Genomic DNA, 13,842 nt, shown 5'->3' with positions numbered 1-13,842 from the left:
TTATAGTTAGAAAGTATCATGATAAGAGGCCTTTGCTGAGTTATTCATAGACTTGTGTTTTTTGGAACTTACCATTATTGGCTCTGGCACTCTCTGTGGAGGTGGTTGGGCTTCGATTTCTCTTTGTGTGGCTGTCACGGGCAGGACAGTGCATGCCCAGTACACAAGGGTCTGCAAGTTGAGGTGCCCCTGCCCTCATCCCTCATGCCCTCATCCCCCACCCCACACAATGAATCGCTTCCCTTCTCCCTCACAAGGGTCCAGGGTAACAAGTCAGTCTTGCTTTCTTATCACCTGTAGTGTCTTGAAAATGTTCTTCTAAAATACACTTTATTCTTAGGCTTTTACAAGGAAATACTTTCCTCTGACCCTCAACTAGAACCTTGCACACTGTGGGAAAGTATTAGTTTGCTAGTGTTGCCATGACAAAGTACCACAGACTGGGGAGCTTAACCAAGAGAAATTTACTTTCTCAGAGTTCTAGAGGCTGGAAGTCCAAGATCAAGGTGCCAAAAGGGTTGGTTTCGTTACGAGGTTTCTCTCTTGGGCTTTCAGATGGCAGCCTTCTCACTCTGTCCTTACACGGTCTCGTGTGTGTGTGTGTGTGCACGTGCCCCTGGTGTCTCCTTGTACGTCCTAATCTCTTCTTGTTATAAGGGTACCGGTCAGACAGGATTAGGGTCCACTCTAACAGCCTCATTTAACTTAATTACCTCTTTAAAGGCCCTAACGCTGAATGCAGTCACTCTGAGGTACTGGGGACAAGGGCCACAACATATGAATTTTGAGGGCGCACAATTCAGCCTGTAACAATGACATTTTCATATCATCAGACTTATTAGTCACTGCTGCAACTCGAAAAGCCACATTTCTCAGAAAAATTGTGGCAAAAAGGGGGAAAAAGTAGCCGTTGCTCATTTATTTGAGAATATTTATTCATTATTTTAAAAATTTTAGCGTTATTCTCACATACAAAGTCCCACCTTTTATGAGTACTGCAACACATAAATAGTATGCTGTGTTGGAATCAGCGTGCAGCTTCTAGCTGGAATAATTTGAATTGCCCTACCTGTGTCAGTGACTTCCAGAACTCAGTAAGGGCTGCTGCTGGTTGCAACCGCCAGGATGTTGAGATGCTCGCTCTATGTTAGTATTTACTACTAACTGAAATTCTGAGGTTTTTTAAAAAGAAACTCATTAACTCCCTCTGAGACCTAACCTTTTACCTTTGGCTGGTTTCTCTTATAATTGGCTTGAATGGGAGAGTCAGTACAGTAAACCAAGAATTAAATATGTTTAGCTCATCTGAAAAGTGGAAATCAGTGAATCCTTGTATATTTAACCTTCATTAAAAATACATGAATACATCCATTTGCCAGATAGATGACTGATTGATGTGGTCTGAAGTTTCCTTAATGGATTGCACTTTTTTATGTTTCTTGAAACAGACCTCCCAAATTTATTTTCTTATGAAGTAATTCATACTGAATTCTTTGCACAGATATTGGGTCAGGCTTTTCTAAGCTTATCTGCATATTCATCCAACAGTCTTCATGTGCTTTCCAAACTCTAAAATGACAGCTCTGATTTGGGGATTGCCACAGATATTGGAAGGGGCTTCTGAAAAAAGGTGAGAGAATCTCAGAAGGTAGAAAGATGCTATAAGCTTTAAGAATATTGTCCATATATCACTTTAACATGAATTTTATTGAGCACAATTCAACTTAATTTTTTAAATGCAAAAGGAGAATTATTTTGTTTGAAATAGTCTCAATCCTTATTTTTCAGATCTTAGGAAGAAGTTTTTATTTTTTAGAAGTTATAGCCAACGTAAAGCATTTTAATCTTTTTATTAAAAAGATGATATATTATCATTGAATTGAAACACTGCAGGCAGGTATAAAGTAATAAGTAACTGGTCTCCTTTTTTTTTTTTTTTTTGCTGCTGTCCTCATCACAACTCCAACTTAAATCATCTCCGTTTCTTGCTCCAGAGGAAACCACTGGTAATGATTTCGTGTACACTCCTACAGATATGTTCTGTCCATGTACATACACATCATTTTTATGCAAATAGATCCTACTTTGCATAGAGTGCTATGACTTGCTTTATAAGCATACTTATAAATATATTTATACATGCTTGCAAGCATATCTACTGGATAAATCCCTAGATGTCTCAAATAGCATTCACATTTTGAATTTTTGGAACCAGTACCAAATTGTCCTCTTTATACCACTATCTACCTATTAGAACAGCTAAAATCCAGAAAAACTGGCAACACCAATTGCTGGTAAAGAAGCAGAGCCATGGGCACTCTAATTCATTGCTGATGGAAATGCAAAATGGTACAACCACTTTGGAAGACAATTTGACAGCTTCTTACAAAGTCAAACACAGTCTTACCATGTGGTACAACGATTGTGTTCCTAGGCATTTACCTAACTAATTTGAAAACTCATGAATTTATGTCCACACAAAAACCTACGTGTGAATGTTTATAGCATTTTTGGTTTTGAACTGACAAAAACTAGAAGCAACCAATGTGTCTTTTCATATGTGAATGGATAAACAAACTGTCACGCAAGAGACAAAAATAAATGAGCTATCAAGCCACAAAAAGACGTGGATGAATCTTAAATGCATATTTCTAAGCTAAAAAAGCTAATCTGAAAAGGCTATATATTGTATCATTCCACCTACATGACATTCTTGAAAAGGTAAAACTTCAAAAGAATACAAAAATACAAAGAATATAAAGGAATTGCAAGTGATTTATGCAGATTTTCTATCAAGGAGGTGGGGCATAATTCCCAAGTCCTTAAGTGTGAGCTGCACATAGTGACTTTTTTCCAGAGTACCGTATGGAAATGGAGAGAAAAAGTAATCTCACAGTGGAGAAACGTGACAGGTCAACAGCAACAGTGACAAGTTATGCTCCTAGTATGTACCCTTGATGTGATGTGTTGAAAATGGCACTTGTCCTGTGGTCTCCCTTCTAACATAAGTCTGGTCATGAGAGACACATCAAACAAATGCCATTTGAGGAGCATTCTACAAAATACCTGACTAGTACTCTTCAAAACTCTTAAAGCCATCAAAAGTAAGGAAAGTCTGAGAAACCCTCAAATCCAAGAGGAGCTTAAGGAGATGTGATGAATAAATGTAACGTGATAGCCTGGTTGGGATCCTGGAAGAGCAAAAGGACTTAGGTAAAAATTAAGGAAATATGAATGAAGTATGGACTTAACATACTAATATTAATTCATTAACTGTAACAAATATACTACATTAACATAAGTTAACAATTGGAGAAACTGGGTGTGGAGTAAATAGGAGCTTGGCGTTATCTTCACAATTTTTCAGTAAATCTAAAATTGTTCTAAAAATAAAATGTTTATTTAAAAATGTATATAAATTTATAGTCATGCCAATGTTTAGGAAAGTTTTTATTTCCCAAGATCTTCTGCAACAACAACTATCACTATATTTTGTCTTTGACAATCTGATAGGTTAAAAAAAATGTTATTTCATTGACTTACCTCTTAAGCCTTTAGGTATGGATAAAATTGAGCATCATTTGCTTTTGGCAATTTTTAGTTTTTTATTTGAAAAAAATTTTGGATAAGCTGCCTGTTTATATTCTTTCCCCATTTCTCTATATAGTTGGAATTTTATTCTTTCTTATTGGTTTGTGGATGTCTCTTGAATACCAATAAAATTATTCTATGTGCTTATATATGTTGCAACTATTGTCCTAGTGTGACATTTCTCTTTTGACGTACTGTTGTGACATAGGAAGACTTGACTGACTTATGCCATCTCTCCTTCTCTCTCCCACCCCATCAGTCCTCTCAGTTGAGTTTTACCACTATTTTTAGTTTAAAATTGATTAACCTTATATCTTAAAATAGTATACTAATTCTTTTATTCTTTATCTTATCAACATGGAGAGTAGCTTTTGACTATTTTGTAAGATAAAAAGTTTGTCATCCATACTACTTCTTTCAGCTCACTTAACTGTTTAACTTCCAAAATGATGTCATATATATTTACACATTTACATTCTTTTCTATAATCATGACTAAATTTTATAAATGTGGTTACATTTTTAGGACTACATAAATATGTTTTCTCTGAAGAACTGTGAATCATTACAAGTTTCATTGCCTTTCTTACATCTTTCTTGAGTTTCTAATAGTCTTGATTTTCCATTTTCTTTTGCATATTTTGTAATAAATCTATCTTTAAATTCACCCAAATTTCTGAGAGGAAAGAGTCAAGCAGCTGGCTATCATCATTTCCTCCCTTTCCAGTGGGAAACCCCCAGTATAAAGGAAAGAAAGCCAAGATTGGGGTTGAGGCCTGTCAACTGGACCTATATGTATACTAATGAGATTTGCTGGGAGGAAAAGACCTAATCTATAGAATGCCCTTTGTAAGATATCCTTGGCTAAAGGATTACCTGTAGTAAATAAGCGCAGAATCTACAGATTTTGAAGCCTGGCACCCTGAAGAATGCTATATAAACTAAACAACTCTCTGGGGTATAAAATGGAGATGTTTCATAACAAACATTTTCTGCTATGTGAGAAAGTCTACAAACCTCACTTAGAGACTTCATCTATTATTCTGGGCCAGATGTACACATCCACTGTCAGAAGGAAGGACCCAGGGAACATTATGGAATGTTTCATTCTCTCCACTTCATCTAGAGCTTGTATGATTACCTGTGCCCTTGAAATTATCAGTAAAGCTTGTTACTGGCTAAAACCTCTGATTTGTGTGAGTCTGGTTGACAATCCAATCTGTGTGTTAGCTCAATATCCATCCAATTAAATCTTTCAAATGTTCTTTATCTATAACCCCTCTCTTCCACATACTGATTTCCTTTCCAGATCTTTCTCTCCTGCTATAAAATATAATGAATTCATTCTAGTTCTGCCATAAAGAAGCAAGCTAACTCACCAAAAAATGAGTCTCCAAAGTATCTATTTAGTAAATAACCAATTTACCAAATTTACCTAATTCATCTTATTTTAAGAAGCATTTAAAAAATTTTTAACATTTATTTTTATTGAATAAATATTATGTTCACCTCTTGAATATTCAAGATTAGTCTATATAATTTGAAATATACTTATTAGGAAAAATAATATGCCATAATTCAAGAGGATTAAAGCACTTGTTAGCTAATTTTCAATAAATTGAACATTCCTTAAAATAATGCTATAATATTCATGTAAATAATCTTATGATTAAAATATTAACATTTATCAAGACAAGTCAGTAGCAAATTGGAATATTTAGCCAATTCAGTGAATCAGTGTTTTTGAAAATTGATCCCTAGTGAAGTAGTTTATAAAAAATTGATTTTCAGCAAAACAGCCATTAGGTATATTGATTAGCTATAATTCTAGGACATTTGCTTTGGCCTGAGTTTCATAATTGACACTGTGGAAGTTTTGTGGTGAATAGCCATTACTTATTAATCAACAAAGACTCACTTGCATTTGACACTTGAGAATTTTAGAAATAAATACAGTTGCTGAAAGTTCAAGACATACTGTGACTTACATTTGAAATTTTATCCAAAAGTTTGCAAACATTGTCTCCAATATTATAGAATTTAACTATATAACTTATAGTCTGCAAGTTAACATGTATATATTTAAAGTTTTTCAACCTATAAATTTGAACTATATGTGGGCCCATTACATTCAATAGCTCATTTGAACCTGACAACAATTCTATCACAAAGCGATATACTTGTGAGTTATTCTTAGGTTAAAAATGAGAACATTGATATTAGTAAGTTTAAACAATTTGTCAAAGCTTTTACAGTCAGTGGAAGCGGTGGAATTTCAATCTGGGTCCTCAGCATCTAAGCCTAGCATTCTGAAGAATTTCTCATGATACATATGCCTTTATATTATTTATTGTTCTAAATAACAATATTACATTAAAACATTTGTTATAATTTATTTTAATAAAGAATTTAAAAATTTTGCTTATTTTCGAAGTATTATACATACTGAAATTCTATAAAACATATATAACAAATAATAACAAAATGAACTCATATGTCCCCATAACAGAACCTTAGAAAAATGTCTAAATATATTTTAGAACATCCCTGTATTATACTCTCCTACTGCATTTCCTTAATTTCCCCTAACTGATATCCTGAATTAGAGTTAACAATTCTAATTTTGTAATTATTTTTACCATTTTCTTAGTATTACTATTTTCCAAGTTTATATGAATAGATTCATTCTGTGTATTCTTTATGACTTGCTTGTCATGCAAATATAAGTTTTCAGATTTATCCATGTTAATGTTTATAATTGTGGCTCATTTCTTTTCACTGCTGTATAGTTTTCTTTGCAGTACCATGTTTGGGGCCAGCCCCATGGCTGAGTGGTTAAGTTTGTGTGCCCCACTTTGGTGGCCCAGGATTTGCTGGTTCTGATCCTGGGCATGGACCTGCACACCGCTCACCAAGCCATGCTGCGGTGGCATCCCACATAGAAGAACTAGAATGACCTACAACTAGGATATACTACTATGTACTGGGACTTTGGGAAAGGAAAAAAAAAAAACAAAAAAGAGGAAGATTGGCAACAGACATTAGCTCAGGGTCAGTCTTCCTCACACACACACAAAAGAAATACCATGATTTACATTTTTATCTTTCCATTGTAAATGTATATTGCAGTTGTTTCTAGTTTGGGATTTTAAAAAATTTATTTCTTGCTTGCTTGCTTGTATTTCTATCATGAACTGCGACGACTCTTATCCATGTGGTGGGGTGTACATATATAAAAGTTTCTCTAGGATTTCTAGGGTGACATTTGAAGAATATGCTCAGATTTATCACTAAAGACCATAGAAAATAACAACAGCATTTATAAATATGACTAAAAATATCCTTATATTAGGTTTATATGAACAGGTGCTAGAAGGGGGTTGTAACAAAGAAGATCACTACTGTTTGAACAAGCTTCTCATTTGACTTTTCCGCACTCGTCAGTGACTCTTGGTGTGCAATTAAGAATGAATGTGACATTGATAGAGGGTGTGTATATATTAATGCATTGTGCATGCCCTTCTTTATTAGTATTTACGCTTCATCTCTTTTTCTTAAAGAACACGTTATCGTGCTTTCTCCTATATTTTTCAGTATCCTGAAACATTTAGAGTGAAACCTACATTCCAAATTTTACTTTCAATAACAAGAATGTGAGCAAAAATCTTTCCCAAAAGCAAAAGTATATTTCTTGTTAATTAAAAAAAAATGGAATGATAGGGAACTAGTCTATCAAGCCCACTAAAAATTGAAGCTTGTGGCTATTTCTGTCATAGAAGAGTAATGAGCAGTATAAACTCATCCAACTGAGGAATAGATATTTTTTTATTTCATTTTATTTCCAATAGAATCTCTGATCTATCAATACACACTTAATGTATTTCTTGGTCCATATTATTTCTATAATTGAAATAAAAGATCGAAATATGTATTTTATTTGCAGAATTATCTTTTACCATGTTGTGTTTTGGTACAGTAATATTCTAGCATCAATAGCACTTTTCAACAGATTGGTCTGTGAAATAAATTATAAATATACATAAAATGCTCCCAAACAAAATAATTCAGCAAACTCATGACAGCTGGCCCTCTGAGTGTTATCAAAATACCAGATTTATGCTATAAGATGTCCAAGGGTGGTGTAAATCCCATGAAGCAGAAAAATTATGAATTACTACAAATATATATTATCTGTAATACTTCTTTACAAAAATATATTTGAATATTTATGCATCCTGATGATTTTTTGGAGGAGCGCAAACATGACAAAAACAACTGCATTTGATATCAGAATACTTCAGTGAAGACTCTAGTGGAACAACATTTTATCTACCCTTCTGTCCAGAGAAAGGTAATTTATAACATATAAATAATTCATGCCATTTTATGGGCATTTTGTAGTGATTCTTATATAGAGAGACTTGTGTATGAGATCTAATTCTTGACTTCAAGGAATTCTTGACTTATAATGAAGTGGGAAAATGAGTCATGTACACATAAAACATACTAAAATAAAACAAGTAATGAAAATAATTTATCAAATATATTCCTCTGAAATGATTTCTTTAAAAGCTTAAAATAGAGAAAATAAACTACGGAGTCCTCTAAAGTGATTTCTTAAAAAACCTGACATACGGAAAATAAACTCAATTTGAGTTGAAATATACAAATTCTCACCATTGTAGATTTCCCATTCTCATAGTACATTTATATTTCAAAACCACTGGGAGGAAAGATAGAAAGATTTACCAGAGTAAGCTCCCCAAGCAGCATGCAAATTACTTGTTGCCACAGATTACACTTCCTTCCCTGCATCAGGATTCCTGGTCAGATGATAGGATTTGGGAAACCTAGGAAAGATTACCTTCAGGAAAGCAGAAGACCTGGGGCTGCACATGTCGAAGTAGGAAGGCCATCAAAACCTGCTGGACGTCAATATTCGTCTACAGTTAAACTATGCTACTGACTTTTTGAAGTAGGTTCACTCCTCTTTGAATTTCTTCAATCTAAAGGAATCAAGGTAGTGTGGTGGAATAAGAACTGGATTAGGAGGCCAAAGACAAACTTTTTATTTCTTGAATTTGTACTCATGACTGGCTCTATGACATATGTATCTTCGTTGCTTTGCCAATTAAATTGGAATTAAAATATCCACACAGGATGGTAGTTATGAATGTTAAGGAAAGAATTGTGGCTACAAATGCCTCATATAATGCCTGAAACAAAATGTGTGCTCCATACTATTAAACAATGCATACTGATCATGTATGGAATCTTTAATAAATATTTATTCCCTTTGACCCAGAAAGTCTACTTCTGGGGATATTTTCTAAACGTATAATCTTAAAAGCAACAAACAAGTTTATTTACAAAGATGTATATTGAAGCCTTATTTGTTTTGTTTTGTTTGTAAAGATTTTATTTTTTTTCCCTTTTTCTCCCCAAAGCCCCCCAGTATATAGTTGTATATTTTTAGTTGAGAGTCTTTCTAGTTGTGGGATGTGGGACGCTGTCTCAGCATGGCTTGACGAGCGGTGCCATGTCTGTGCCCAGGATCCGAACCGGCGAAACCCTGGCCCACTGAAGCAGAGCAAGTGAACTTAACCACTCAGCCATGGGGCTGGCCCCTGAAACCTTATTTCTATTAACAAAACAATTGCAAAGAATCACAAAGCCCAGAAAAAGAGAAATTACATTGTAAACTCTGCTGCATTCACTTGATATACTATCATACAGTTTTTAAATATAATGTTTACAAAGTACTTATTATAATGTTATAATATTAACTTCTTATTACTTTATAGCATATTAAGAAAGAGTAGTATCAAAAACTGGATATATAACATGACCATAAATACAAGAACCAAATAAAAAGTATTCACTGAAAAAAGAGCAGCAATAACAACACTGGAGAGGAACACCCGGGAGTATAGCAGGAATTGACTTGGGGTGATAAGGCTATGAAAGACTTTTTCTTTCACGTGTCTGTATTTTCCATGTTCTATTCCAATCATTAATTACTTTTACTATAATGAAAAAAGAAATGTTGTCATTTTAGGCATGTTTTTTATCTCCTCAACAAACTGATAAGTTTTTTAAGGGCAAGAATTGTGTAACCTATTCCTTTGAATTATAAGATGTCATTATGCCTAAGTTAAGTGCCCCCTAAAAATTTTCCAAGTGGCCAATGACTGATAGCTTTTTCCCTTTCATTCAAGTGCTTTCTAAGACTTCAAAAGGGGAAAATTGTAGCTCAATCTGTTTTGTTTCTAAATCACATCCCAAAGATTCCACACACGTACTGAATTATGAGGCTAAAATGCAGGCTGTTATAAACTGTTTTGAAAGGGAAATATTAAAAAAGAGCTAGTTTGCTAACGCTGCATGAATAATGTGACATGTGCAAGATCTGGCACCAATTCATACTCTGATAACACCAGACTCCCAAGAGAAAGCCATTTCTTGTCTTTTCCTCACTTAAAGAAAGAAATATCATCTCCTTTTACTGAGGAACTAAAAAATGAGGTGAAAAAGACTTGGTTGAGTATTTCTACTGAAAAGCCTGTCCAGCACCATGGTTGATAGCAGTACATGGTCTCAGAGCCTCCTATACTTGGTCCCATCTGTTAAAATGGCATCATGCCTAACTGCCAGATGGTGTACTGGCTTCACAGGGACAGAGGACCAAAACGATGGCTTTAGAAGACATTGTTAATACCACCCCCTTGGGCCTCCCACCTAGGGAACAACTCACCCATGTTGGTGCCCCTGTAATATCTCACACTTCTTTAATAATTTCTAGAAATACGTGGTTCCAAACACTTACTAAGTCACTTCCTTGAACTGCCTACTAGTTTCTGATCTTAACAAAAGTTGAAAAAGAATACCAAAGTGAAGGAAAGAAAGGCTGAGAGAATCCAAACACTTGAACTTGCCAACATCTACAGTCTGTGCCTGAGGGCCATTAGGATCATATGATGTGTCAAACTGTGTTATGGAAGGGCAAAATGTGTAGGCACTACTTGTGAGATTTAACCAGTCTTAACTAGAAGAGACCAGTTCTGTCACATGGGAGAACCAGTTTATGAAGTCCACTCATCCTAAAGAAAAAAAGTGACTCTAGTAATTTCAAAAACAAAACCAAACTTTTTCTCCTGTCGTCAATAAAAGAAAGAGAATTCCAAAATGCATTTATTAATAGCGTAAATATTTCTCAAAGCTGTTGTGCTAAATAAATGAGGATAGACACTGCCAAAGGGTAATTTAAAAAAAAATTAAAGACAAGTCTTTCATACAAAAGATGTATCACTGATTGCTAACTCATTAATTATGTGACCAGTAAGATGGTAAAGCTGGTTCAAAGAACCTTTGAGGAACTCCAGTGATGTGCTCCATGATGACTTTTCGGTCAGTACCGGACCGCATACACAACAGGGGTCCCATAGGATTAGTACCACATAGGCTAGGTGCGTAGCAGGCTATACCATCTAGGTTTGTGTAAGTACACTCTAGGATGTTCGCACAGCAATGAAATCGCCTAAAGATGCATTTCTTGGAATGTAACCTGGTTGTTAAGCGACACATGAACGTAGTTATACATTTAAAGCCTTTAAGATATGAACATTAGTTCATGTTCATTCAGTAAGATTCATTCAGTAAGTTCATTAGGTAAGACTGAGATTCAGAACCACATTCTCCAAGAGAATTAAATAATCTAAGGGTGGACCTGTTATCAAAACGTCCCAGTATGTCACTGAAAAAAATCCTGTACTCTCTTGTCTTGTTTCCAGGTTTCAGGTAATTTCTCCTAACTCCTATGGTTACATCAGACCAGAATCTTTTTTGAAAGGGAGGTAATTCTGGCAAATCACAGGAATTTTATTCAGCTGCAGTAGAGGTGAGGCAGGCTCCCACTCCCCTGGGCTGCTGTCAGTTTGTCTTTATGAGCAGTTAATCTCTTTTTCTGTGGTACTCTATCCCATGACACCCACGATCACCAGGCAGGCACCTGAATTTCACTCTGAGTCCTTTAACTCTAGGATCCTTAATGACTTATTTTTATCTCAAATGTTAAGCTATTCTCATCACACGTATTATACTAAGCTAGCATACACATTTTCTTACATAATTTGTGGACAAAATATTTAAACCTAAAATAGATATTTGCTGGTTGTGTGCAGAACCTACATTCTCTTTTTCTGTCATCTGCTCCACTAACTACTTGACTCTAGGATCAAATGGGGTTTGGAAGGAATCTTAGGTCTTGTTGTTACATAGGAATCAAGTCAACAAAAATCTGCCCTCCAGGGGCCGGCCCAGTGGTGCAGCAGTTAAATTTGCACGTTCTGCTTCTCGGTGGCCCAGGGTTCGCCGGTTCAGATCCCGGGTGCGGACATGACACTACTTGGCATGCCATGCTGTGGTAGGCGTCCCACATATAACGTAGAGGAAGATGGGCACGGATGTTAGCTCAGGGCCAGGCTTCCTCAGCAAAGAGAGGTGACTGGCGGCAGATGTTAGCTCAGGGCTAATCTTCCTAAAAACATGAAAAATCTGCCCTCCACATTCTCGAACACATGTGTGCATGCACACACACATATATAAATGTAAATGTATATGTGCATGTATGTAGTCATGTACTGATTTAGAGAGCAATTCTAAGATTCTGGTTTTTCATGTTTATATGAATTTAAGTATTCATTCTTTCCATCAGGCACTATTTTCTCAGCCAAGTAATATACTCTCCATGCTAGACATTAGGATAGGTGCTGGGAATATTACTTTGAAAATAAAAGTAGACACCAAGCCTCCCTTATGGAGTTTAAGGTCTTGTGGGAAAGACATTGAAAACAAATTTATCCATCTATCTATCTATCTATCTATCTATCTATCTATCTATCTATACTATGAAAAGGAGATACACGGTGTTATGATAATGCAAATCAAGGAAAATAACCTACTCAAAACCAGAAAATTTTGCCCTGAGGCAGTGACAAGAAAGCTAAGAAACGAAGAATAAGTAAAATTTATCCAGAATCTCATGGGCCATTTTTGAAACAACATTGGAAATAATCAGATATGGTTGTTTTATCAGAAAGCCAGAGGCTCTGTCTTCCACTGTGTTCAAGATGACAGTGATGCCTGTGTATCTTTGCTTTCTGTTGTAAGTGATGGAAAACCAACTCAAACTTGTTTGAGAAAATTATTGATTCACGTAATGGAAGTGGTTTCAGACATGGCTTACTCTAGGTCTCAAATAATTTCCCTTTCTCTTAATTTTTAGGCATTGCCTCCTTGGTATTGGCTCCATTATCCAACCTCACATTGTTGCAAGACAGTAGCCTATATCCCTTGGGGCAATATTCTTCCAGGTTCAAATCCAGCAAAAATGACCTATCGCCATCACAAGTTCTGAGATTCAGCTTAGACCAGCTCAGGTCACATACCAGTCCCCGCAAAAGTATCACAAAATACCAGGAAATAAAAAATTGATAATATTTATGACCAACCACACCTCTATAATACTGTTAATCTTACTTTTTATGGCTGCATACGCCTTGATTGCTTCTTCATATGATAATTCTGTAATATTTTCTATACAGAAGAGAAAGATAATTCAATGTTTTCTCTAGCATAGTTGATACTTTTTATTATTGGTAAATTAGAAATGTATCTTTCAGTTATATAATTTATTAGAAATATATTATTTTTAGGATTGTTGTCAAATATGTGAAAAACTCTTGACGTCATTCCTCTCTCACCTACCACCAGCAATTGGTCCTTATTGCCAGTTCCAAAATCCCATCCTGAAAGCTTTCTGGGGCTGCTTGTGGTACCTCTGTTTTAGCCTATGTTTCCCCAAATACAGAGCTTGAGTCAAAGCCTTGCATGTAGGTACTTCGGTTAGAAGGTGATCTCAGAGGACAAGAGTGAGAGAACGGGAAGTGAAAAGGAAAGAAGGGTAGGCCAATTGTATTTGACACCACTGCAGGAGACTAGTACTCTGCCAATTAGACCTTTTAGCGAGCATTATTAGATGAATCTCTGAACCATCCTTTGAGAAAAGAAAGGGAAACATATTTACCCTTTGGATTCCATCTTCTGTTGGCCAAGGGTGACCCTTGAGCATTAACATCCCATTGCATCCCATTGCACATGCCTTAGTGTCAGGCGAATTCCCAGAGGTACCCCACATCACCGTGTTGGAGAAGCCCTGGGGCAGGAAAAGATAGGTGGGTACATTAGAGAGGTT

This window comes from Equus quagga, chromosome 4 (assembly GCF_021613505.1).
Source record: "Equus quagga isolate Etosha38 chromosome 4, UCLA_HA_Equagga_1.0, whole genome shotgun sequence".
Classification (NCBI taxonomy): Eukaryota; Metazoa; Chordata; class Mammalia; order Perissodactyla; family Equidae; genus Equus; species Equus quagga.
Note: the sequence above shows the minus strand (reverse complement) of the source record.